A 26,249-nucleotide genomic window follows, 5' to 3' on the forward strand; every position below is an offset into this window, starting at 1 on the left:
ACTGCTTCCTCACTGCAAATATCTTTTTGAGAGGGGATATAGCCATCGCTGTTCGGGCCAACACTCTACCTGCCCATGTTTTCCTCCAGGAGGAAATGGGCTTTTCATCTCTTGAGAGCATGATTGACCCAAAGGGCTAATACTTTCAGTGCAAATCTAAGCTATGGGACATGCAGACGGAATGAGCCATGGCAAGAGTATAAGGGTAGGGGGTAGCTGCTGCCTATTTGGTTCTGCCCAGCATCCTGGATTCTATAGGTACTTGTAAGGAGGTACCTATTGGGATCCATCCTCTAATAGTGGGTGGCCCCTGGAGGTCATGAGAGTCTTGTAGAAATGAAGGCATTTGTCCAAGAAGAAAACGTATGTCTGCATAAGAACTCATACATGAATGTTCACAGCAGCACTGTTTATAATAGCCAAAACATGGAAAAATCCCAAATGTCCACCACGTGATGAATGGATCATCAAAATGTGTTCTATTCATATAGCAGAACATTATCTGGCCAGAAAAAAAAAAAAAAACAACAATGAAATTCTGACACATGCCACATGTGGCTGAACCTCAAAGACATCATACACAGTGAAAGAAGCCAGACACAAAAGGTCACGTTGTAGAGTCCATTTACGTCAGATGTCCAGAGAAGCCAAACCTATTGAAAGAAAGCAGACTGGTGACTGCCACGTGCTGGCAGAGGGTGGAATGGGGAGTGGTTGCTGATGGTTATGGGGTTTTCTTTCGGAATGGAAATGTTCTAAAATTGTGGTAATGCACAAGCCTGAATCTGTTGAAAAAGTTGTGGAATTTAGGTCGGTGAACTGAATGGCATGTGAGTTCCATCTCAAGGAAGCTGCTATTAAGAAAAGAAATCCTTTCTAAGGGGTGTGCAGTGAGCTTGTTCCAATGGGTCAAGGAAGAGGCCTCCAGGGCTCCTTCCTGGAGACTCCAGAGTGTGTCATGATTCCCAGAGCCACAGGACCAAGAAAAGCTGTAGCGACAATACCCATGGCACCAACGCCATCCCATGAAACGGGATTCCACAAGACATTCTGTGCGTTCACAGTCATCTTCCTTCTTTATATGCTGAGTGCATGGAGCCTGAGCAGCCAGGAGGCTGAGCGTTGAAACTAATGTTTCCCCCAAGACCCTTCCACAGGGTTTCACCCAGGACAATGTTGAAATCTACAGAACCCCGTGATCCTGGAAAATGGGGAAGGTTAAGAAATTGCCCCACCCTCTCTGTTCAGGAAAGCCGCTGACTGGGAAGAACCACCCTCCCTCACGTGAGTTAGATAAGTTCACAGATGCCTGCTTGTTCACCTAGACGAGCCAGACACACACTCTTCAGATTCCCATTCTTTGCCTCCTCAATGGTTCACTGAATGGCTTGTTCCCACTCATCCACTGCAACAAAAATCTTTGTTAAGCAAACTTTAGTTCAGCTTCTCTCCTTCTCCCAAGGCCCTGAATTTTCTACTGAGATTGTTTTTATTTGGCATGCTCAGCCTGAGACAGAACAGCTTCTCCTGAGGACAGGCTGGCTCAGGGGGAAACCAAGTTCTGGTCTACCGTTGGATTGTGCCACCTTTCATTACATTTCCCATGCCCAGATCCTTCTAGAGTTGTGGGTTATGACAGTCATGACTACTCTTCTCTACAAGAGAAAATCCCCTTTTGGGGCACCTGGGTGGCTCAGTCGGTTGAGTGTCTGACTTCGGCTCAGGTCATGATTTCATGGTTCGTGGGTTCCAGCCCCGCATCGGGCTCTGTGCTGACAGCTTGGAGCCTGGAGCCTGCTTCGGATTCTGTGTCTCCCCCTCTCTCTGGCCCTTCCCCATGCTCTGTCTCTCTCTGTTTCTGTCTCTCTCTTTCTCTCAAAAATAAACATTAAAAATCTTTTTAAATCCCCTTTTGCCTAACTGTCCTTGCTGACCTTGTAGACAGACAGAGCATTCTCTCAAGCTCCACGGACCCTATGTCCCTAGTGGCTTTCCCCACACTTCCAATAATCCTTTGGAATAAAACTCTCTCCTGACTAAGTCTGCGTTTGGTTTCTGTTTCTTTGTTTTTATTTGTTTTGTGTTTTGACACCCAAACACACATGGGGCTCTCAGGACCTAACTGACAAGTGGTTCCTGGCAACACCATCCTGAGTTTCTATGCTGGCCTACTCTCCTCAACGCTGATGGAGTCAATTTTTCAAGACATCTCTTTGCTTCATCTGTGGGGCTCCTTTCATCCTCTGTTTTCTTGTAATGAGCTGAATTTACCACCAGTAATCAGATCCTCAGAACACAGCACTCCTTGGAGAAGCTGTTGGGACTTGCCACTTTTGGAAGAAGGTAAAAGGACTTTTTTTGGTGATGATGCAGCCGACGGTCTATAAAGACAACTATGACTTTCTGTAACACAGTGGGTTACAAAGGATACACCTTGAAGTCTCACATGCCCGCTGAGCAATGCTTGGGCGAGGTATACAGGGAGCCATGTCCCATCTGGACTGGCTGGGTTCTGCTCTTGACACCTTCTTCTCTTTCTCCAGCTGATCTGTGCCCAGAACCCTCCTGTTTTACTGAGTTAGTTTCTATTTGGAATTTTTTCTTGAAGTGCTGGCTGTTCATCAGTGCATTTCTAGCTAGGTTTTTCCACCCCACAGCGACAAGGATGATGGCCGTAAGTCCTACGTAATGTGCACACCAGTGTTCCTCCAGGGTAGTCATTTGGGTTGACGGTTTCAATCCCTTTCTGTCCTATGTTTTGTGGGCTGTTCCAAGGAAAGAAGCAGGTTTGACAGCCATCACTTCAGTCTCCGGAAAATTTGACTCTATGTGAAGGAGGAACTGAATGTTTGGGGACTCTTTGCCAAGGTTCATCATCTGTCCCATTTTCCTACAAACAAACACAATTGTTCCAACCAGGCAGAAATAAGTGGCTCACGTTAGTGTGCCTATTCTGGTACTTTATCAAGAACTGTATTCTAGGAAGTGAATGGTGGACCTACACCTATATTATAGGCATTGAAGGGCTTTATTTACAAACAAGAGTGCTTTAGACAAAGTCTTTTGCATAATATACATAGCAAGTGATTATTCTCTAGTGACCATAATACTCCTAGTCAAAAGCTCTTTCAATTGACACGGCATTCACGTACATCTTATTTTCTGGAAAGTGTATTGGAAACTGCATGAGAAAGGCCCATTTCATGTGCATTTGGGAGAACTAAGCTATTGAATAAAGAGGAAAACCAAATTCTTACTGAAAGACCCCAGTCTCTACTTTGGGGAAGTTTGATAACTCAGTTTGAGAACTGGGTCTTGGGCTCCTTGGTGTTTGGAACGAGGCACAGATCAAGCAGACGGGCATAAAACATTGAAAAAGACACGGTCCATTCTCCCTAGACATTTATCTTCCAGTTTTATGAATATTCCAGTTAAGAATTCTCAACTACCATGCCAGAGGATGACACATTTCTAAGTCTTTCCCCCCATCCCTTCCTAATACAACCCAAATTTAGCACCTCGACCAACAAAATGATGATATCTACTTGGACCCAGACAGCGGTCCAAAGAATGGAAAGCTCAGTAACTTTGTCCTCTGTGTGATATCTGCTTGATTATTTTAAAAAACAGAAGTCAATGACTGTTTTTGCACTAAATAGACAGAATCCAGGGCTCTCTTTTTGATTTAAGGCTCTTTGGGGTCACCGAAGTGTCATTTGGAAAATTGCTTCCTGACGCATAATATTATGGTAATGATCCCCTAAAGCCTGGCATAAAGGCTCTGCCACGAGAGCTAACAATTTATTTTCTTCCAAGTATTGTTTTAAAACAAGAGGCAGCTGGGGTCAAGAGAGAGGCTCTGGGTTATAACAGGCTTAATGCAACCCTTGGAATTTTTTTTACATGCTTGAGAGGAGAAAGATTGTTCATAAATAAATACTCATTTAGAGGAATGGTTCAAGAGGCACAGAAAAGATACATTTCTCTTACATCTGAGCACACGATCATAACCTAATACCAATATAAATACGGGAAGAGAGGAAGGTGCTAGAATTTGGGAGATAAGATTAGAAGCCAGGAGAGCTAGATGTAAACCCTAGTCTTGTATCTTGTTGATTATATCCATTTGGCTTACAAATCAAGCTTTTTGAGTCCAGCCATATCATACAGAGCTGCACTACTTACCTCCAAGTTAGGGGTGAACATTAAACAGAATATTGTGAGCAAAAGCTAAGAAACCATTTTTTTAGCGGATGTCCATAGTCTATGTAGATAGTCTATGTACGTAGTATAAACTCAATACCTACACTGATCACTGCTATTTTTAATGTGATAGAGGAGTTATACACAAAAGAATTACTTACACAGGGCCAGGTACCACATCCATTCCATATTTGAGATAGGTGGTGTGAGGAAATTTATTTTGGACTAGGCTATGATGCCCAGTTGTTTGGCTAAACACTAGTCTTCATGTTGTTGCGAACATATGTTTTAGATGTGAGTACATTTAAGTTGGTAGACTGAGTAAAACGGATTAGCCTCCATAATGTGGATGGGTGGGGAGTGGTTGGGGGTTGGGGATGGGTCTTATTTAATCATTTGAAGGACTCAGGAGCAAAGACTGAAGTTTCCCAAAGAAGCAATTCCTTTTCAAGACTGCAACATAGAATCCCTGCTGAATTTCCATCCTTCTGGTCGGCCCTGCAGATTTGGGGGCTTGCCAGCCTGTACAATCACATGAGCCAATTCCTTAAAATAATTCAAGAGTGAGAGAAAGAGAGACAGAGATAACAATACAGCTATTTACAGAGACAGAGACAGATGTGTCTAGATAGATGATAAATAGATATACCTAATAGAATTATAATTATCTATTGTATAGATAAAGATCTATTGGATATACCTATGTATCTGTCTATTTACAGAGATCTCTCTTTCTATAAATAAATAGATCTATAGACGGATAGGTATATATACCTATGTATGTATATATCTGTACCTGTGTCTATATCTATGTCTATATCTATCTGTATCTATCTATATCTGTATCTCTATCTGTATCTCTAAGTCTATCTCTAAGTCTATCTCTATCTATCTCTATCTCTATCTCTATCTCTATCTCTATCTCTATCTCTATCTATCTCTAGGGATATCCTATTGGTTCTGTTTCTCTAGAGAACCCAATTTAGGTGGGAAGAACCAGAAGTAAATACACAATGTGAATGCTCTGTGATGGGTCTCACCACGGCATCAGGTGCTATGAGCACGTATAGCATGAGGACCACTTAATGCTGTCTTTGAAGGATGGATTGGATGGAGCTGCCCAAAATAAGGGTTGAAAATGAGAACAACCTTTAATGGGGAGACACAAGGGGAGGAGCCCCGAAGGACACAGCTGAAGATCAGCCAGAGGATGAAGAAGATAAATAAGACAGGGGACATGCAAGGCCAAGAAAGACAAAGAGGAAAGCTTTCCCAAGAGAAGGGTTCATCCAAAGGGAATTGTACAGAAAGTGTAAGTCGGAGAGAGGATTCAGTGCAGTGGGGATTTCAGGCAGGTGCTAGTATGGCATAAAGAGGAGACGCAGGGCGTGGCCGTGGAGGTGGCTGGAGAGGAATGAACAACAGATCTTGAAGTGAGAAGAACAAGAATTTGATGAGTGCTACTCCCCTAAAGGGCTCAAGGTACACATCAATGGCTGTCCCCAGGAGAGCACTGTAGGGCAGTGGTGGCCCCAGGGAAAAACCAAGCAATACAAGAAGGGTTGAGAAAGTGGAGGTGTTTGTTCATTGTGGTACACATGTCCCAGAAGGAGAAGAGCAATTAGAGGCTGGTCAGGAGCCTGGGCGCTTAGGGACCCAGGCTTTGAGAGATGCAGTTGTGATGACCAGATGGGCTCATCTCCCAGGAAGGAAGGGACGTGGGAGCCCTAGTCCATGGTCTCAGCCTGCACTGCACAGTGGAATCACCCAGGAATCTTTACAAATACTGCTGCCACGGTCCCACTCCAGAAACACTGTTGTTACTAACCAGGGGTACAGCCTCAAGATAAGAATGTTGAGAAAATCTGTCCGTGTCATGCTGATGTACAGTAAGGGGTAAGAACTATCCAAGTTCAATGACAGGTTACGAGAACTGTGCTTCCCAGAACTCTCACACTTACAGAGAATAGCTATTTCCCTGTACTGGGGAGTATCAGGAGGATCTCCAGGTGTTTGTGAAGATGTTATCATGGCCTGAGATCATTGTAATTCTGCATGTGTTCTCACCTGACATCCGTGGATGAATAAACTCTGCATTCTGGGTGGGGTCCTTTGAGGTCTGGGTTGCTTTACCCTGGAACCAAGGAAAAGCTCTAGTTTCAAGACAAGTGGCATGCAAACTCTTAGGCAGAGGGTCCTTTTTCTGAGTTCCCTGGGAAAATCTCACTTTACATATTTGGGGGATTCCAGACTTTCTGGAAGGGACCATCCACAGTCCCTGAGATAGCCATTATTATCTCAGTTTGAAAGATGAGGAAACTGGGAGCGCCTGGGTGGCTCAGTTGCTCTGACTCTTGGTTTTGGCTCAGGTCATGATCTCATGGTTCATGAGGTGAAGCCCCACACTGGGCTCTGTGTGGGATTCTCTCCCTCCCTCTCTCTCTGCCCCTCCCCTCCCTCAAAATAAATAAATAAACTTTTAGAAAAAAAAAGGATGAAGAAACCAAGAAATAGAGAGGAAAAACAAATTGTCCCTGCGTTACCCATCTAGTAGGTTCAACAGTATGTTAGTTACGTATTGCTAAATGGATCACTGGAGGCCAAGCAAGACTGACCCCACAGAAAGCCAAGACTGCAGTTTTTCGCCAAAACCAAGGATATGGGCATTGATTCAATAATCCAGTCTGAAATTTGGCTTCTGTAGGAGACAAAATAAGAGAGAGGCTTCACTGATATTGGAAGCGTGAGTTTCGCCTGGATGTCCCATGTGACCATACGGGAGCAGAGCATGAAGGAGAAACCTCACCATGAAGATCCCCACACGTATGAGGAGCTGACTTCTCTAACTCCTCCACAACACAGCTCCAATGTGGAGCTTAAAACGTGGTTTTAACATTCAGAGGCAGGCAGGTGTGAATCTCCTGACCATAGCCTGGAGTCTATGATCTTGAGATCAATGGTGCTTCGAACCCATCCTCTGCGGAAAGAAGATTGATTTATCCGTCAACCCTTAAGTCTGGGGCTGGCTGGCTTAATATGGGGCTGTGTCTAAGGGGTGGAGGGTAAGTGGTGATCAGATTCCGTCTCTTTTATGCCTTGTATGTCCAATAGACTACCCTTCGTCATCACCAAAATTCTGCTCACATATCACAGTGTTGGCCGACGTCGTTGACTCATGGCCAGGATTTACTGAGATGAGCAACTCCCCCAAATATACTGACTATCTTTCTTAAACCCACTGTGGGGTTCCAATAGACAGCTGTGTTCCGAAAGCATCTGTGACGAGAAGGCCTTGGAGTCCAGGTGAGCAGAGCTGGTATGAATGGCTGGAACAGCACGCAAAGGGTGAGATGTAGGATTATAAACCATGCTGCTCACACAAATTTCCCCCAAAGACATCTGGTCTTGAAATGGATGTGTGCATTGCATCTCATTGTCTGCAGACAGCAGGACAGCCTGGTGATCCATGTCCGCCAAGCCCACACGTGTCATTGTCTCTCAGCAGCTGCATCATGGCTGACACTCTCTTGGTCACCGCCACCAAGGAGGGTATGAAGAAACATCCCCGTGGGAGGACCATCCTAGCAGTGAAGTCCGGCTTCACCTGCTCTTTGGAACAGATCTCTTTGCAAAAGCTCATTAGCCTCTAAATCCTAGTGCAACTGTGGGACACAATCTATTGTGTCTGATAACATTGAAGGGTAATCATGCCTCTAAACACAGAGTACTCTCCTCTGTTTAAGCAAATCTGAATGAAAAAAACATACGTCATTTTAAAGTTCTCTTCTAAACACCTGTAGCTCTTATCAATAGATTTGTGACTTAACACAGCAATGGAGCCGCCATTTTCTAAAATGAGGTATTGGAAGGTATGATGCCATTTAAAACTAAAAGTTTATACAATAATTACGCTGTGTTGTGAAATAGTGTAAAATGCACGAAGGTAGGTGCAAAAGACCTCTGGAAATGAATATTCCCTTTTGGCAGAAAAAATAATTTTGAGGACCCCTATTGGTGGGTAGTGGGCCAAAAGATGCACAGACACTGGCCTCCAGCAAACTTCAGAGAAGAAATGATACATCTGGGGTGGGATATGGTGGCATGCCGAATAGACTGGACTTCCATTTGGCCACATGTGTTGGGCCTCTTTGCATGCATCTTCTAAAATGAAATTGCCCGGGGTGCCTGGGTGGCTCAGTTGGTTCAGTGTCTGATGCGGGCTCAGGTCATGATCTCACAGTTCGTGGGTTCGAGTCCCATGCCAGCTGTCTGTGCTGACAGCTCAGAGCCTGGAGCCTGCTTCAGATTCTGTGTCGCCCTCTCTCTCCGCCCCTCCCCTACCCGTGCTGTGTCTCTGTGTCTCTCTCTCCCAAAAATAAATGCTAAAAAAAATAAATAAATAAAAAACGACTTCCTATTAAAAAAATAAATAAATACAAATAAAATGAATTTGCCCACGAGAACAATTATTTGTCTTTTCCAAGAAGGAAATAACCAGCACTTGCCATGTGGCTCCAATCTCAGATTTTTTAAGATCTAATTTAGACGCTAAGTTAACAAGCCAAACTTTTTAGCCATAAAGTTAGACTAGAGGAAAAGAGAGAAAATTTTTAGGATGAACGGGGTCAATACATGTCAGAGAAACTTCTAGATTCGTCCCCTACAAGGGTCAAGGTCACATCACTGACAAGATGGTGGTCCAAGTTAATGGCATGGCTTGGTGAATCCCATTTATGTGGGCTACAATTGAAGCCTCTGAAGCTGTGCACAGCAGCTCCTGGTATAATCCTGGGCATAAATACCCTCAAGGAGACTTGAGAATAGTCCTTTTGAAAGAAGGTTAAACATCATTCTCTCAGCTACTTCCTTATAGAATTCTGAATCCGGGTTTCATTAAAAGAAGAATGTGGCAACAAAGGGACATCCTACTACTGCTTATTTAGAGATTTCAACCCTACATTACATCCCTGGGATGAAAATGAAAGCTTCTCATGTACCTAACCTACCATTCTAGGAGCCAAAATATCAAGGTGAAAAGCATCCCCTCTGATTGTCTGAGCATGGAATACAAACAAAATAATTACCGACTCAAAAGGCATTTCAAACATGGAGCCATGCAAAATAGGGAAGATTCTGTTTGTAAATTCCAATCACTACTTAGAAAGACTTTAAGGATTCATATCCTAGGCAACAGAAATGTGCTCCGTAAAAGAAATCTTCCCACATGCTTTTCTATATTTGACATAGTTAAGCTTACATTTAAACAAATGAGTTTCTTACCTCTCTACTGAGTGGTTCTTCAGCAAACCAGCTTTCTGTTCTCCAAGTCACTCCCTGAATGGGCAGAAAGAACTGGATCCCATTGTGGGGACCACAGGCCACCTCTCATCTAAGAGGGGTAGAAACTTTCATATCAAGACTTCCAGATGCAGATGCTCAGGCATCAGCTGCCATTATCTTATAGGGGAGAGCTTTGTGGAAAACATCCTTGTCCCACGAATAGGAAAGTGGCATCAGTGACCAAGAATCAATGGTACATACAGTCATGGAATTGGCTCCCCATAAAAAAGACCATTTCTATGTTGATACATATCTTTTCTGGTTTAAAGAATAATCAGGGGGATAAATCTGAGACATCGGACTATGTTTACTGCAGTCATGAGATAAATTATTATTTTCTTCCATTACAGTTTGAATTTATGATTTTGGACACTTCAGTCATTAAGGCAAGGTATATAAACCTAACTGCAAACTCTCAGGACCATCGAAACAAGAACATTCCAGGGACTGCCACCTGAGACCTTTGCTTGGGGGTCCATGTGCCGCTGCTCCTGAGTCAGTCATTTGATAAACCAAAGGCAGGGAGAAAGAGTCTCTACTAACTGATGCTACAATGCTGAGGCCCTCATCGTCCCAGACCATGAAAAGCTGCAGCATGGCAAAGAACGTCAGCATGATGAAAACATCATGGGATCCAGGATGAGAATATGAATGTGGGACCACCATTTTGCAATATGGTGACCATGGATGTGGGAGAAAGATGTCAAAGTACTTCTGGACGCCTGTTTGGGTTCTAGGGCCTGGCAACCTCCTGTCGTAGCAAAATGAGTTCTCCATGTGTTCCAGCCCCACAAGCCTGGTGAACAGTGCTTCAAGGACATGCAACATTCCAACAAACCCCACGGCCGTGGGATCAGGAAACTTTTAGTGCGACAGAAATTTACTATAACCTCCATCTACCTTCTTCATTTTTCAAGTCCAATTCTGCAGAGTGCACTGCAGCCCTAGTATATGATGAAAGGCTACATCCTAGAGGTCTTTTGCACGTCAATGGTTTCTTTGAGGGAGACCAAGCTGGTTTTGATGCTGAATTCCATCTTCAGGGGGCAACACCATGCAAAGTTCTTTCTGAAAGAAAAGACAGAAGGACATGAATCAACAACGGAAACATGGATTTGTTTTTCCCTGTGTCATTAACATTTTGGAATAAATAAAATAGCCACTAGTTTAATTTTAGTCTTAACTTATTTTTAATAAATTTTTATCATAGTCCAGATTTAAATCACCATTAACAGATGAGAAAACAGCATTAATTGACTCAATTTAGGTCCGATGTTGGTAAGGATGTTTAAACAAAGACAGATTATGAATGACAATAATTCTCTTACATTAAATCACATGACATGATTCTCTTAGATTCAAACAACAACAATAACAACAAAGAAGATATAACAAACCAAAAGAAGAAGAAAAAAAAACCTTTCCAGAATCAATTCTGGACCATCTTAGCCAAAGAACATTTTTATGGATTGTGATGATCAGTCACGACAGTACTAAGAAGCCACCAAGAGCATAAGGTAAGAATTTTGATACAGAAGAAAATGTGAATTGTATTTCACAATCTTGGTTTCCTGTCTCTTGAGAGAACTGTGTGCACTTTGCATTACCAAGTCCATTCACCAACCTCATGAACTCTGAACTTTAGATGTCCAGGCTTAGACCTCAGAACAATGCGAAATAGGACTGCTTGTTAAAGATCCGGAGGAGCTCAAAACAGACACGTTCATGGTCACATATGATGGAACAAGCAGAAGATAAACAATCATTAGACAAGACACAAAACCTCCAGAATCATGGCTGTGATTTGCTTCTAGATTAATATTCTATCATCGAATATTTAGTGTTAAATAATGTAATAATGTATAAAATATAATGTTATAATAATTTGTGTCATGTTATCTGACAGTGCATTATATGCATGTTATCTTCCAAATGATGTCTCCTTGCAGCTAAACCAGTAGGCATTTGATAGAGTAAATCAACATACTATAATTAAAGTATTTCAACATAAACACAATGTAGGATCCGTAGGAAGTACCTTCTCTTATTTTGCTTAGTTCTTTTCCTTTTTAATATAATTTATAGTCAAGTGGACTAACATACGGTGTGTAAAGTGCACTCTTGGTTTTTGGGGGTAGATTCCCGTGGTTCACTGCTCACATACAACACCCAGTGCCCATCCCAACAAGTGCCCTCCTCAGTGCCCATCACCCATTTTCCCCTCTCCCCCATCCCCCATCAACCCTCAGATTATTCTTTGTATTCAAGAATTTCTTACGGTTTGTCTCCCTCCCTCCCCAATTGTAGTGTTCTAGATGTTGGGTAAGTTTGTTCCCCCAAATCCCTGTAGATAAAAAATAAACATGAAGTAAGCTGCTACCACTTTGGAAACAGACAGAGGCATACAACTATAATGGGAGTCATGTTATAGGCACAAAAGGCATATTTAAGGAATGGAATACAAGGGGGAATATACATTAATAAAAAATAATGTCACCAAATTCATCATGGATGAGATACTTCTTTGCTTAAAAACTTGATTTTGTACTGGGGCACCTAGGTGGCTCAATTGGCTAAGTGTCCAACTCTTGATTTTGACTCAAGTCATGATTGTGATCTCATGGTTGGGAAACTGAGCCTCACTCGGGTTCCAAGCTGAACGTGGAGACTGCTTAAGATTCTTTCTCTCCTTCTCCCTCTGCCCTTCCGTGCTTGTGCTTGCTCGCTCGCACTCTCAAAAAACTAAAATAAATTAAAATAAATTGATTGTATAGCTGGATCCTGCATGAGAAGCCAGAATATAATTGTTTCACATGCATTTTAAAGTTTATTTATTTATTTTGAGAGAGAGAGCTCACACATGCGAAAAGGGGAAGGGCAGAGAGAGAGAGAGAGAGAGAGAGAGGGAAAGAATCCTAAGCAAGTTCCAGGCTGGCAGCGCAGAGCCTGATGCGGGGCTTGATCTCAGGATCTGTGAAATCACGACCTGAGCCCAGACCAAGAGTTGGACACTTAACCAACGGAGCCAGACAGGCGTCCCTTTTTAACATGTGTTTTCAAATGCACATATTCTATGAACTGTTTTACTGGAATATGAAGCAAAGCATCAAGTCTCCTGCTTTGATATCCCTTCTAGAGACAGATCATAGCATTTCCTGGTTCCTGATACAAACCAGGAGTTACAGACCGATCAGGACTAACTAAAGGTCCAGGCAGTTTTGACTGGTCCTGACCAATGGCCTTAGGGTGAAAGGCACTCTCTAACATTGGCATCAGTTATATTTAATGCTTCATTTATTTTTATCTTATTATTTTTCAATGTATGTTTACAATTTCCTTATAAAAGTCTTTGCACCAGTTTTATTCTATTCATTACTAATTCCTTGTATTTGTGTGCCTTCGTGAAAGGTATTTTCTAAAAATGTATGTTCTAATTATTGCCATTATACTGATAAATAAGTGATGGTGAATATTTATGTTGTATCCTGAAACCTTGGTAAAACCTCATTGGTTTGAACAATTTATCTAACTATTCTTTGAGGTTTGAAGTTTTCTAGGTAGAAAATGAATAAGCTCTGAAGGATAACAGCTCCTTCCTTTATAAACTTCAAAGATTTTGATTTTTTTCTTATTTTATTGAGCTGGACTTTAGTACCTCCAATAAAAAAGCTGAAAGGAGGTGGTAATAAAAAGCATTCTTATTCCTGATCTTAAACAAAAATACATTTACCTTTTCACTATTAATTATATTTCAAGTCAGTTTTGTTTTAAATGATGTTTATCAGGGTAGGAAAGTTGCTTTCTATCCCTAATTGGTAAGGACGTCTTTGAAAAAGAAAAAGTCAGGAATATTGACTTTGTCAACTGTTTTTTTCTTAATCTATCAAAATGATTATATAGGTTTTTATCTGGTGATTAATAGATTGATCTTTCTAATAGTAATTCAGCATTGTATTTCTCAGATAACCCCAATTATTCCATGTAATTATTATTCTTTATACATTGCTAGATTATTTTAAGATGTTTGTTCTTAGACTTGATAAAATTTATTATCCGTGGATAACCTGGTTATTAAAGTTAGTTAGCCTCATAAAATGAGTTGAGAGAAGTTTTTTATTTTTCTGGTTTTTGGAAGAGTTGTATTGGTTTGGAATTATTTGTTGATAGCTTGCTAGAATCAACATATAAAATCATGTGGTTACAGGTCTTTCAGTTTTTAAATTTTTTTTTTAATATTCATTGTTTTGAGAGAGACAGAGAGACAGAGACAGAGATAGAGTGTGAGTGGCGGAGGGGCAGAGAGAGAGGGAGACACAGAATACGAAGCAGGCTCTAAGCTCTGAACTGTCAGCACAAAGGGCGAGATCACGACCTGAGCCGAAGTCCACGCTTAACCGACAGAGCCACCCAGGCACCACTCAGTTTTAAAAATGTATCTGTTTCTTGGGGCCCCTGGCTGAGTTGGTAGAGTGTGTGGCTCTTGATCTTGGGGTCATGAGTTCGAGCCCCATGTCAGGTGTAGAGATTGCTTAAATAAATAAACTTTAAAAATAAATAAATAAATAAATTGGGGTGCCTGGGTGGCTCAGTTGGTTGAGCATCCAACTTCAGCTCAGGTCATGATCTCGTGGTTCACAAGTCTGAGCTGCGCATTGGGCTCTGTGCTGACAACTCAGAGCACGAAGGCTGCTTCGGATTCTGTGTCTCCTTCTTTCTCTGCCCTCCCCAGCTCATACATACTCTGTCTCTCTCTCTCTTTCTCAAAAATAAGTGAAACATTGAAAAAAATTTTGAAAAATAAATAAATTTATGTTTCTTCTTGAGTCAGTTATAACTTTCTAGGATTTTGAAAATTTACATTTTTTAATTGGTGTGAAATTAACACTATCATTTTATTATTTTCTTGATCGTGGCAGTTTCTATCCTTTTTCTTTTTTTATTCTAATAGTATATTTCTTTCTCATATTCTCTTTCTGTCCTTCCTAATCAATCTTGCCAGAGGTTTTCCAGTCTTACTATTTTATTCTTTCTACTTCGGCGAAGTTTAATCTGTTGTTCTTTTTCTAATGCCCTATGCTACATGTTCAACTCATTGGTTTCCGTCTTATTGTCTCTTCTAACATCAACACTTAAGATTTTAAATTTCCCTTTAGATACTACTGTATAGTATCTCCCCTTTTTAAAGTATATAGTATTATTGTTGTTTATCTATATCTTCTGTTCCATTATGATCTCTTTTTGACCCATGAATTTTTTAAAACATGTGCTTTAAAAATCTAAAATATGGAGGTTTTCTACTTAACTCTTTATTCTTCATTTCTAACTTAATGCATTATGGAGAGAGAATGTGACTCATATGATACAAGCCTGATGAGATTTATTGACTACCTGCTTTATGAACTAAGCATTCAATTTTCATAAACATTCCATGTATTACCTTGAGAGAATGTATTTTTCCTTTGTTGCCTGTACATTCACATGTTAACATGAAATGTATTTTTCTTTTCATTATATTTTCTGTTTAAAAATTTTCCACCTTGTAGGAAAGTTACTGAATTATAGAGCAATGTTCGAAAATTAGTTCAAATATGTTTATAGAGTGCTAAGCACATGCTTATGTATGCCTATATACTACGTGTTAGGAATACAGTGACGAAAGAGAACGACATAGTGTATGTTCCCATGGACCTACCATAGTGTCTAGAGGGGAAAAGGGATAAATACTCACATGGTTACTTACTGTTGTGTTAAATGCCACAAAGGGAAAGCACAGTGTGCAATGAGGAAGGTTCTGTCTGAGATAAAGTACTCTAGCTACAGCATGTGGGGCATCATTAACTGTACTCAGAAGTCTGCATACAGAATATAGAAAAGTCACCCAAGTATGTGAATCATCAAGAATGGAAGGGGAGAAGATATATGCAAATGACATATCTGATAAAGGGTTAGTATTTAAAACCTATAAAGAACTTATCAAACTCAACACCTAACAAACAAATAATCCAGTGAAGAAATAGGCAGAAGACACAAATAGACAGTTTTCCCAAGAAGACATCCAGATGGCCAACAGACACATAAAGATGCCAACATCACTCATCATCAGGGAATTACAAATCAAAACCACAATGAGATATCTCTTCACACCTGTCAGAATGGCTAAAATCAACAACTCGGGAAACAACAGATGTTGGCAAGGATATGCAGAAATGGGGAACCCTCTTGCACTGTTGGTGGGAATGCAAACTGGTGAAGCCACTCTGGAGAACAGTATGGAGATTCCTCAAAAAATCAAAAATAGATCTTTTGACCCAGGAATTGCACTACTAGGTATTTATCCAAAAGACACAAAAATGACAATTTGAAGGGGCATGTGCACCCCAATGTTTATAGCAGTGTTATGGACAATAGCCAAATTGTGGAAAGAGCTCAAATATTCACTGACCAATGAATAGATAATAAGATATGATGTGTGTATATACACAATGGAATATTACTTGGAGGTCAAGAAGAATGAAATCCTGACATTTGCAAAATGTGGATGGAACTAGAGTGCATTATGCTAAGTGAAATAAGTCAGTCAGAGAAAGACAAACATATGATTTTACTCATATGTGGAATTTAAGAAACACAACAGGTGAACATAGGGGAAGCAAAGGGAAAATAAGATAAAAACAGAGAGGGAGGCAAACCATAAGAGACTCTTAAATACAGAGAACAAACTGAGGATTGCTGGAGGGGTGTTGGGTATGGGCATGGACTAAACGGGTGATGGGCATAAGAAGGCACTTGTTGGGATGAGCACTGGGTATTATATGTAAGTGATGAATCACTGGGCTCTACTCCTGAAACCAATACTACACTATATGTTAACTAATATGAATTGGAAAAAAAAAAGGAAGGTTCAATGGTTCAAGTACAGGTCTGTCTCCCTACCCTATCCCTCTTTCATTCTCATTTCCCTCCCTATCTCCACTAGGTCCTCGTGTCTTTTCTTGCTTTCTTTCTTGCTTGCTTTCTTTCATCTTTCTTCCACTCATTCATGTGTCTACTTTTTGGTTCCTCAGTACCACAGATGTCTGTCTCTGGAAGCATATTATTGGGTGCTTAGGACAAAACTGCACAACTCTGTGGGTGTTATCTGCTCAGTAGAGTTTCTAATGACACACCCAATAAATTAATTTTTCCTGTCCAAAAGTTACATGGTTTATCAAATTTTGTCGTTAATTGGAAAGGTGCATATGTAAATATCAAGGAATATTTTTAAGAAGTTACCATGCTTTGTATTATCCTAACAAATGCAATCACCTAAAGTGAGGGTTCCTTTCATCATGTTCAACAGATAATTTATATTGTAATTGTGTGAAGTTAGAGAAGTTTTTCTTGTTGTTGTTGTTAGATGGATTACACTGAAGACTCATATTGCCCTGACAGTCAATTAAAATGTCTGGTTATTTTTATTATACATTTATTGAGTCTTATCTCCTCGAGTTGTTACTTGAGAGGCTGGCATATCTGACCGCGTACTTTGCTGATATCAGTCTCCATCTTGTTAGATTCATTTCATCAATCCAGCACAGCAATAGCCCTGGCTTATTTTGGTCTCAAGTGTATCACTCAATCCATTAGCTAATCATCCCAGCTTCCCCTACTTTGTAACCCTGATCAGCAGACTATCCATTTCTTCATCCAAGTCATTCACTAAAATGTCCATGGGAGAGGACCAATGAGCAAACGAGAGAGAGACCAAGAGAAACAATCCTCCAGTTGGACATCCCTCCCTTAATCTTTAATTTCAAAAGTTTAACCTGATCTTATTTGTATTTTCACCCAGTTCTCAAAGCTATGATTAAAAAACTTTGTCAAAATTTTGCTCAAATGAAGATACTATCCTTCAAGCCTACCACATTTCTCGAGTTTATCAATCCAGTGAAATGATTTTAGTCTGGCATGATTTGTTCATAATGAGCCCACCCTGATTCATGGTGACCTCCACTTTCTAATTTAAGTGCTCACCAACCAGCCTTTAAAATAGTCCATTTCCAAATTATCCTTAGGGATGACATTAAGCTCATGTTCTCTCAGAGCTAAACTGCTTTGTTGGTGATCTCATGTGAGTTCTAATCATCAAATCCAGTGTCTTCTGCTATCCCTGCTAGACCTCCTCATGGCATTTGACATTGTCAAACACCCCACATTTCGTGCTCACACATTTGTGCAATTCATCTTCTTCTTGGTCTTTTAAAAATCAGAACATTTGGTCACTTCCAATTTCCTGGATGGAAATCTCTGCTCCTTATAAATGACTTCTCAACATTGCCAGTGATAATCAGTCCACACAACTGGTGAGCTCTTTCATGAATTTGAGAAGCAAAATTTGAAAGTTAGAACACCTTTCTCCACAACTGGCTTCCCCTTCTAATCTCCTCACAGTCTTGAGATTTTAGTGTTCTTCTAAATGTTAGTTTCACAATTACCTGTGTGCAAGTTACTCTCAAGGACAGAGCAGAGGAAGGAATATAAAAGTCCAAGATATAGTCTGTCTTGCTATGAAAGAATTAGTCAATGGTTCTTATCATTGCTTAGGTGACAAAACAGTTAGAATTTAAAGTTCTCTCTGTGGAACACCCTGATATTATGAAAGACCATAATTATTGGTAGCTCTCTTCATCTTTTGGCTGGTTTGGCCAGCCACAATCATCCCATTCTGGGGTTTTCTGCAAATAACTGCTTGTTTGGTTTTGTTTGATTTGAGGATATTAGTAGTCAAAAAATCAGACAAGGAAGAGGATGTGAAACAATTATGGAAAATAATTATGGAAAACAGAGAAAAATAAAAATAAAAACGAATTATGGGAGGAAATATTTAAAGTTAAGACAAATTTGTTATTGCAGTTAATTGTGGTGAGTTGTGAAAAGACCACAGCCATCACGTAATTTTAGAAGCAAGGATCCAAGGGAAATTTGGTGTTGCAGAGGGCAACTACTAAGCTTGTTGTCAAGAAGCTGTGAGGGTTCCCCCAAAATGTCCATTACTTGAGTACAAGCAATTCCTTGAGCAGAGCTAATTCCTACCTATTGTTCTCCCTTGGGATTTGGTGGCCTTTTTGAGGGAACAAGTCAGTAAAAAACAGGTATTTGTTTCTTGGACTCCTCCATCTGTACTTCATAAAAGGATTAAAGACAGTGTTAAGTTTGCCTAAAGAGACAAATGTCTGGAGAAGGTGGATAGATGTGAAGTACTCCAGAGTAAAGGAGAAGTAGTTAGATGCCATAGGATGGAGACATTTCTTTTTACTTCCCAAGTTTATTATAGCCTATATGTTTCCTCTTACTGATGATTTCTCAAGCTCTTAAACAACAAAATAATATATATCCTTCTCTCCAGGACTATCATTAAATTGGCAAACAGAAATGACTGTTTACACTATAGCGTGGCTTTGGGTAAAAGAAAGTGAGAGGAACATTGGCAGACAGAAAGGACAGTGGCAGCCATAAAGAATTCATGAGAACTGTAACTACCCGGGTTCTGTGGGAGAAAGATTTAGAGCATAGTTTTCAGTCAGCCCTGAGAAGTACCTGTGAAGAGCTCATATTTTTTAGCTAGACTATTCCATAGAACACTAAGTGAGGTCTTCTCTCCTTCTTCTAGCTACACAGTTGAACTCAAAAGCTCTTCTGATATCTTTCATAGTTTTAAATGCTTTACTTAATTATTTAATTCTCTTTTTTTAATGTAACTCTACACCTAATGTGGGGCTGAAACTCGTGACCCCAAGATCAAGAGTTGCATGCTCTACCAACTGAGCCAGCCAGGTGCCCTGGGCTTAAGACTTCTTAACGCTTTTCTTAAAAATTTCTGCAAAGACTTTATATTCCTGGATTGGTTCTGTGCCCATCCTCTCATATTTGGCCCATGTTCTGAGTTCACTCAGATGGCTTCTTTGTGATGATCACAATCTCTGTTGAAATGTCAGCTTTCCTGTATCCGTTAGGATTATTTGCCATTGCGCGGTCATGTTTTTCTTTTGGAAAATTGCCTGTCCAGTCTCTGTTCTTGCTCCACATGTAAATGAACGTCTTATTTTTGATTTTCATGTTACACATTTTTAAATGTTTATTTATTTTTGAGAGAGAGAAAGAGAGAGAGAGAGAGGGAGGGAGGGAGGGAGGGAGGGAGGGCAGGGAGAGGGTGACATAGAATCCAAAGCAGTTTCCAGGCTCTGAGCTGTCCACACAGAGCCTGACACAGGGCTCAAACTCACAAACTGCGAGATCATGACCTGAACAGAAATCGGACGCTTCACCAACTGAGCCACCTGGTGCCCCCGCATTTTTTTAAAAAGAAAGCTGTCTCTCTGAAACTGATAATTCCCTATAAAACGCCAACAAGTGCATGGAAGGTTTTAGATTCCTCCCTGGTTATGTGACCCTCCTTGCCATTTCTTGTCAAATCTCCTTTTCCATATTTTAATTTTTTTCTATAGTATTTTCCCATTGTGTTTCAGAGTACCGCTATATACAACTTAGACACTCTATGCCTGTTTTTGTGGCCTCCAAGCATGTTTGCCCATCAGTACTGTGCATTATAATGTAGCCTTACTCACAGTTGGTAGGGGGCCTCCTCATCTCAAAACCCGTCATTTTTGTGGGAGTGAGTCGTGAAAACCTCACCCATTTTTCTCAGCATGATCAGCAGAGCAGAGTTGCTACCATCTTTAAACTCTGTTCTGTCACGCCACGCTTGTAACCACCTGGCGACCACACAATTCCTTGACTAATCGTGTGCCCCCTGCTTCTTTTCTGCATCCTGCCTCGGCATCCCTGATTTGCTTTTTTCCAACAGTTTTGCCTTTTGGGCTTTGCCACCCACCCTGAAGAACATATTGGAGGTGTCTCCCCTCCTCTGGCATCCCCCTTGACACTGTCCAAGTTTTACTTAAATTAGGAGACTTTCTTCATACATCGTGGTTCGTGGTTCATCACTTGCGTGTTTCTTCACCTCATCAAACATGAAATTGAACTTCAACACTGTCCTTCTCTTTGTTGTTTTCCATTGCTTTGGTCAGGACAGCAGAGATATCTGTAGCTAAGATTACCGGTGAGAAATTTGTTATTTCTGTTTGTTTCTAAAATTGTGAAATATAAAACAAATACACTATGCTAATCACCTCCACTGTGATTGCCTTACAGTTACATATGGGTCCCTTACATGTTTTTAATATTTTTGCTTTTGGGTCCGTATCTCCTACGAGACTGCTAATTCCGTGAGCGTTGACTCACACAGCACATGTTGGTTGGTTGTTGAGATGAATTGGCCTAATTAGAGAAACGATTTCATATTCTTCTCGTTTCATACAAGGATATAATAGGCCTTGGGGTGGGAGGAGCAACACAAATTTGATCACACTTGTTTTCACATATTAAGACTGACAATATTCAGATGGTTGACATCACTCAACGTGGCTTTTTTCCCCCTCAGTTTTCAAGTTCTACTTCAAATGCAGTCTTTATGAATGTAAAAAAGTGCATGTGTCCTGATGAATGCAGCTTTCCGAGGTTCTTGGAAGGCCTCTGGATTTCCTTTGTTTCAATTCTCATGGAACCATTTCTTTTTTTTTTAAATATCTTTAATGTTTATTTTTGAGAGAGACAGAGACAGATTGTAAGTGGGGGAGGGGCAGAGAGAGAGGGAGACACAGAATCCAAAGCAGGTTCCAGGCTCTGAGCTGTCAGGACTTGAATGCATAGACTTGAACTCACGAACCGTGAGATCATGACCTGAGCTGAAGTCGGACACTTAACCGACTGAGCCACCCAGGTGCCTGTCATGGGACCATTTCTTTGCTGCCCTCTTCTCTGTGTTCACAAACCCAGAGACACCTGCTTGGCAACAAACAGACTCAGCCTGTTGTAATCTTGCTTCCTATTTCTGGCATTCTTTTATGTCCTCCTGTGGATAAGTAATGCCAGGGAATTTTGAAATGGGAAGTACTCTTAGGATCTAACTCCAGCTCCCTTACTTTCCAGACTGAGGACCTGAGACCAGGATCCAGAGAGGCACACACAATTTGTCAGCTAGTGAGCAGGAGAGCTAATTTTCCTGAGATCAAGTTTCATGTTCTTTCCATGGCCTTTATTTTGAACTTGAGCATCAGGTGAGTAGACAAGTACACACAGTGCAACAGCAGTTATGTCCCTGGAAACACAAAGCATCACCTTCAAGCTCAACAACTTGGCAGCTACTTAAACTTCAGTTTTTGCTCCAAGTAAAAATAAAATATAATGGGTCTCATTAGCATAAATGTGACATTTAGGTACATCCAGCGCACATAGACACTTTATGTTTCTGGGTGATGAACATCTTTTTGCTTTCAAATAGCTGTCCTTTGTTTATGTTTATCACAGTCTCAAATTCCTCTCTTCTCAGACGATGGTATAAACGGAATATTTCTGCCACTCCTTTTTCCTATTTTAAATGATTCTTTAAAATGTATGAAATACATGGTGAAAATAACGGGCAATGGCAGGTTATCTAAGCAGCCGACTTAGGCAGTCACAAACAAGATACTAACCTGCATGACAGGCAAGAAAAAATTCTTTTTTTTTTTAAACCATACTACTCAAAGCCATCCACAGTCTCTTTTTTCCCCCAATTTTTTAAATGTTCATTTGGGGTTGAGAAAGAGAGACACACAGGGCAAGCAGGGAAGGGGCAGAAAGAGAGGGAGACACAGAATCCGAAGCAGGCTCCAGGCTCTGAGCTGTCAGCACAGAGCCCGACGTGGGGCTCAAACTCACAGACTGCGAGATCATGACCTGAGCTGACGTTGGCCACTCAACCAACTGAGCCACCCAGGCACCCCAAGAGAAACATCTTAAAGGCAGAACAAAACTCAGGTGGAAGAGACTGATTGGAGGATCAACACAACAATCTGCACAACCTGAACCACAGAATTCAGCAGGTATGCAGCGCAGAGAGGTGAATTTGGGGAGCGAGAAGCTGCAGAGGGTAGGGAGCCACTTTTGTGGGCAGAGAGAGGATGGAGACTGCGATGGGGAGAGAATACGGGAAAAGCACCCCTCCCCAAAAGCAGCTGGAGAGAAAGTGGAAAATTGGAAACAGCCACAGGGACTAAACTAAAAAGGGAGAAAGGAGAGAGGAGAGGGTTTAAATTCCATTAAGACTGTAAACAAGGGGAGCGCAAAGGCTGCAACTCCACAGCTCGATACCTGGTGGTGCTCTGGTGGGAAGGACGAATCCCCAGGAACAGAGTGGGGTCCAGGAGGTTCTTGGGCCACACGGGAAAAAGCGGTTCCACTGCCAGAAGGACATTTGGTGGAGACTGTTGAAGCCACCTGGACCCAGCAGACCCCAGAAAATGGCCACATTCGCTGGTGCTGGGGCAAGGTTGTTGAGGGTGAAGCCTGGTGCCAGATGTGAGTTGTGATTTTCCATAATCCCTGAAACTCTGCTGCTACACCGTCCCAGGAACTTTTTGTGGGGTGGGCTGGCATTGGGCCGTAGTCTCGGGGCACCGGCAGCAGCAGGGTCCAGCAAGCGTTCCTGGGTGTAGCCAACATTCGGCCATTGCTCATTCGGCCAGTGCTCGGTGAGACCCTCCCGCAGAGGGGGGGAAGGGGTCAAAGCCACAGTCCTTCTTAAGTAAGGGGCCAGGAAAACAACCACATCTGAGGCAAAACTCAGGAGAGAGGTACTCCCTGGGGCCTGGTCACAGAGAGTGCAAAAGCGGGCAGTGGACGGAAGCTGAAGACAGAGGACAGTGCACGATTGCTGACCCGGGAGAACAGACTAGGTAGCTGGGTGGCACCATTTTCACCACTCTCGTGCATGTGCAGACGCACTGAGGAGAGCCTCAACAATCCACCCCAGTAGGCTAGCAGTGCCATCTAGTGGAGAACAGAGCGGTTACACTGAGTCCCGCCCAACTGGGCCACCTTCGCTCTCAAGACCACAAGTCTCACTGCCGGCTTAGTTTATGGAGAATACAGCGGTACATAGACAGACCTCTAGGGGAAAACGAAGTAATTTCAGTCTTACTCCAATCTGTTAGCAGGTTCATCTATTCAATTTTCTTTTTTTTTTTTTTTTCTTTTATACTTCTATTCTTTTTTTTGAATACAGGAAGAGAAAAAATTAATTTTTATTTTCAATTTTTATTAAAAATATTTTTCTTTAATTTGTATGACTATATTTTTTACTTTTGCGTAAATTTTTTCAAATTCTAGTTTACTTCCATCATTTTACTTTAGTCTACTTCAGTGTATTCACCTTGTCAGATTGTCAAACAATTTCCTTTTTTTCGTTTTTTCTTTTGTTCTCTTTTTTGTTTCTTTTCTTTTTCATGGATACAGAAAAAGAAAAAATTCATATTTATTTTTAATTTTTATTAAAAGTGTTTTTCTTTAATTTTTTCTACTATATTCTTTACTATTGTGTATATTTTTTTCAAATTCTACTTTACTCCCGTCATCTCATTTTAGTCTACTTCACTGAATTAACATTTTTAAAATTCTCAAACGATTTCCTTTCTATTTTTCTTCCCCCCCCCCCTTTTTTTTCTCTAATCTGTCAAACCACCTTCAACACCCAGACCAAAACACACCTAGGATCTAGCATCATTTATTCGATTTGTGTCTGTGTGTTTAATATTTAATTTTAGTATTTTTTTAATTTTAACTTTTTTTTACTTTCAATTATTCTACCTCATTAATTCCCTTCCTCCCTTCAAAATGACACAACGCAGGAATTTACCCCAAAAGAAAGAGCACGAAGAAACGACAACCAGGGATATAACCAACACAGATACAAGCAAGATGTCTGAACCAGAATTCAGAATCACGATAATAAGAATACTAGTTGGAGTTGAAAAGAGATTAGAATCCCTTTCTGCAGAAATAAAAGAAGTAAAAAATAGCCAGATGAAATTAAAAATGCTATAACTGAGCTGCAATCACAGATGGATGCAGCGGTGGCAAGGATGGACGAGGCAGAACAGAGAAAACAGCGATATAGAGGACAAACTTATGGAGAATAATGAAGCAGAAAAAAGAGGGAGATTAAGGCAAAAGAGCACAACTTAAGAATTAGAGAAATCAGTGACTCATTAAAAAGGAACAACATCAGAATCACGGGGGTCCCAGAAGAGGAAGAGAGAAAAACAGGGGTAGAAGGGTTATGTGAGCAAATCATAGCAGAAAACTTTCCTAACCTGTGCAAAGACACAGACATCAAAATCCAGGTAGCACAGAGGACCCCCATTAGATTCAACAAAAACCGACCCTCAACGAGGCGTATCATAGTCAAATTCACAAAGCACTCAGGCAAGGAGAGAATCATGAAAGCAGCAAGGGAAAAAGGTCCCTAAACTACACGGGGAGACACATCAGGCTTGCAGCAGACCCATCCACAGAAACTTGGCAGGCCAGGAAGGAGTGGCAGGAAATATTCAGTGTGCTGAACCAGAAAAATATGCAGCCAAGAATTCTTTACCCAGCAAGGCTGTCCTTCAAAATAGAAGGAGAGAAAAAAGTTTCGCAGACAAACAAAAATTAAAGTTTGTGACCACTGAACCAGTCCTGCAAGAAATTTTAAGGGGGACTCTCTGAGGGGAGAAAAGATGAATGAATATATATACCAAAAGCAACAAAGATTAGAAAGAACCAGAGAACACCACCAGAAACTCCAACTCTACAAGCATCAGAATGGCAATAAATTCATTATCTTTCGGTAGTCACTCTAAACATCAATGGACTCGATGCTCCAATCAAAAGACATAGGGTAACAGAATGGATAAGAAAACAAGATCCATTTAGGTGCTGTTTACAAGAGAACCTTTTTAGACCTAAAGACACCTTCAGATTGAAAATAAGGGGATGGAGAACCATCTATCAGGCTAATGGTCAACAAAAGAAAGCCGGAGTAGCCATACTTATATCAGACAATCTAGACTTTAAGATAAAGACTGTATCAAGAGATGCAGAAGGGCATTATATCACAAACAAGGGGTCTATCCACCAAGAAGACATAACAATTGTAAACATTTATGCACCAAATGTGGAGGCACCCAAATATATAAATCAATGAATCACCAACATAAAGTAGGAGACTTCAACACCCCACTCACAGCAATGGGCAGATCATCTAATAAAAAAATCAATAAGTAATCAGTGGCTTTAAATGACACACTGGACCAGATGCACTTAACAGATAAATTCAGAACATTTCATCCTAAAGCAGCAGAATCTACATTCTTCTCCAGTGCACATGGGACATTCTCCAGAATAGACCACATACTGGGACACAAATCATCCCTCAGCAAGTACAAAAAGATCGAGATCATACCGTGCATATTTTCAGACCACAACGCTATGAAACTCAAAATCAACCACAAGACAAAATTTGGAAAGGTAACAAATACTTGCCATCCTACTAAAGAATGAATGGGAAACCAGTAAGTTAAAGAGGAAATTAAAAAGTATATGGAAGTCAATGAAAATGGTAGCACCACAACCCCAAACCTCTGGGATGCAGTAAAGGTGGTCATAAGAGGAAAGCATATAGCAAGCCAGGCCTTCCTAAAGAAGGAAGAAAGATCTCAGATACACAACCTAACCTTACGCCTTAAGGAGCTGGAAAAAGAACAGCAAATAAAACCCCAAACCAGCAGAAGACAGGAAATAAAAAC

General features: G+C 40.9%; 1 protein-coding gene across 3 annotated transcripts in view; it reads right to left on the bottom strand.

Moving 5' to 3' along the window:
* Positions 1-26,249, bottom strand: part of PUDP (pseudouridine 5'-phosphatase) — a 374,053-nt gene that overhangs the window by 193,274 nt on the left and 154,530 nt on the right. For all 3 annotated transcript variants that reach the window (XR_008289993.1, XR_008289994.1, XR_008289992.1), the window contains exon 4: positions 9,484-10,611. The gene's annotated coding sequence lies outside the window, so the exon portion shown is untranslated. The remainder of the gene's footprint in view (positions 1-9,483; positions 10,612-26,249) is intronic.

This window comes from Acinonyx jubatus, chromosome X, assembly GCF_027475565.1.
Source record: "Acinonyx jubatus isolate Ajub_Pintada_27869175 chromosome X, VMU_Ajub_asm_v1.0, whole genome shotgun sequence".
Classification (NCBI taxonomy): Eukaryota; Metazoa; Chordata; class Mammalia; order Carnivora; family Felidae; genus Acinonyx; species Acinonyx jubatus.